We start from the raw sequence: 2439 nt of genomic DNA, 5'->3' as shown, positions 1-2439 counted from the left end.
TCCCTTGGTTTTCTGTGTCTCTATTACTGGTAGAAAAAGAAATCCTCAGCTCTGCCCCATGGCACATTTCCAAGTGGTAAAAGAGGAGGGTGAAGAAATCCAGCTTTGCTTGAGACTGCCACGTCAAGGGTTCGAATCCTGAAATATGGATTTGGCTCTTGGGTAAATGCAAGTGTACAAGCAGCCTTCCACCCTATACCCTTTAAGGCATAACCTGCGATTTACCTCCCTCACGATACTCCAAGACAGGGACGGTGGGGAACCCTTAAGGTTGGGATTCAACCTTTTTTTTTTTTTTAGAAACCCCCAGCTCCTTCCAATTAATTCTCCCAACAGCCGTACCCCCAGTCTGTGTCAATCACATCTTGCCGCCTCAAAATGTGTGCCAAAAAAATATCAAATTCCTGCCAAAAGTTCCGTACTTCTCTAGAATATGGTGTGTGGAAAAATATATATTAAAATTGACCGCTTCCTTCTTTTCAGTGTGTACGTGTATATATATATATCAAAAGAAAATTCTAGCAGCCACAATAGTTGACTCCCAAAAGGAATCCCATCTCTCCCTAATTCCTCCTGCCTGTACATCTTTATATAATAATTCCACAGCCTCCAAATTTGACTCCAATTCAAAGCCTTTAATGTAATATTACCCATCAAGTCCTCAATCTTTCAATATAATAAATTTCAGTCCTTAAGTTCCTCCATTGTGCAATCAACGTCCTCTTCAATTTTTCAAGGGTTGAATTTAATCTTCAATATTGTATCCACTAGCCAATTACTTCTTCATCCTTTTTCATTTGCTCTGAACGAATCCATCACTAAAATTAACTCAAGTTAGATAGAAATTAATAAATTGACGTCATAAAAGTTTAATAAAATGGTCTAAATAAGTGCACAATTTGTACTCATCAAGTACTCCCAAATTTAAACTTTTGTTCGTTCCCGAACAAAACTATAAACTAAATAATAACCAACATACAAGCATGCAAAATATTTGGTTGGACAATCTAGTTTCTTACCTTAGGATTCAAGATTTGAGTGTTAATTTCACAAGCATGAATCAAAGTTACAACACCAAACTAATATTCACTCTTCCAATGCAAAATTGATATGTGTGTAAAGAATTAAGTAGACATTAATGACACAAGTTATTCCAATTCCCGACCCTTAATGGTCATATATGTCCTTTCATCACTCGTAAGATCCACACACCCCCAAACATATTCTTTTTCACTTTTTCCGAGTGTCTAATATAAGGCTAAATATTTCATTACTATCTTTACCCTCTTGAGTTTAGGTGGACGTTACTAGTTGCAAGTCAACACTTCAGTGAACAGGGATTCTCCAATTATTTGATTGTTTTGATCTCCAAAACTCAACTAGCTAATTATTTTGCATCAAAAGTCGGATTCCCTCAAATAAGTGTTAGGGTTTAACTAAGGTATTTAGTGCTTTTGCTCTTTTCATGCACTTGCTTTTCCTATTTTTCACAAGTTTTTTTTTTATTCTCTCCATTAAGTTTTCTAGATAACCCCAGTAACAGGTTTTAGGTCGATGACTCCCAAATCCGATGATTTTAGGACACCAAATTTTAAACATCTTTACAGGCTTATTGACCCGAGTCAAAATGGGTTCAAAGAGAATTTTTTTTTTTTTGTTTAAAGTGCAACTTCACCCCATATTGCTTTCTAAATGACCCTTGTAATGAGCTTTAGGCTGATGACTCTCAAATCAGACGACTTTAGGGCATCAGGTTTTAAGATACCCTTACAGGCTTAATTACTCGAGTCATAAAGACTTCAGAAGGAAGTTTAAAATTTTAAATGTATATGCCTTGATTAGTACAATGCCCCTTATCATACTTATTCAAACAAACCGACTTCTAACTTAAGACTTTCGTCGAGTTTTATCATGTTAGTCTATGACAATCCACACATAAGTTTTCACACATGGAATTGATATTCACATCCGTATCTTCCTACAACTATAAAGTCACCCCTTAAATTGTGCTAAATTTGGTCTAAAGATAGATAATTTAATATGGTTTAGGTAAAACATTTATGCCCAACTAGATAAAACTATCAAAAGCAAGAAACAACTCATTTAATAACAATATCAAACTCAATTCTTGTGCGCTTGTAATATCAAATTTTGCAAGGTTGAGCTTCAATTAGTCTAGCATGCATCATATCCACAGTTCATAAATCAACACCAAATCTCAAATTAAATTAGCATAGTCAACCAGACTGTCTAACCCACAGAAGCAAACAGTTGAATAAAAGAGATTTTTTTTTTAAAAATTATTCGATTCATAAAGTATAAATAAGCACATAAAGGGGATAGGAATAAAAGGAACAAGGTACTCTCCAAATTCTCTGTTGAATGTGTGAAGCACTATGTGTGACGGCTGGATAATCTTCTTCATCATGTTTTTTCTTG

Source organism: Olea europaea, unplaced genomic scaffold (assembly GCF_002742605.1).
Source record: "Olea europaea var. sylvestris unplaced genomic scaffold, O_europaea_v1 scaffold2174, whole genome shotgun sequence".
In the NCBI taxonomy this organism is placed as follows: Eukaryota; Viridiplantae; Streptophyta; class Magnoliopsida; order Lamiales; family Oleaceae; genus Olea; species Olea europaea.
This window is presented reverse-complemented; position numbering follows the sequence as displayed.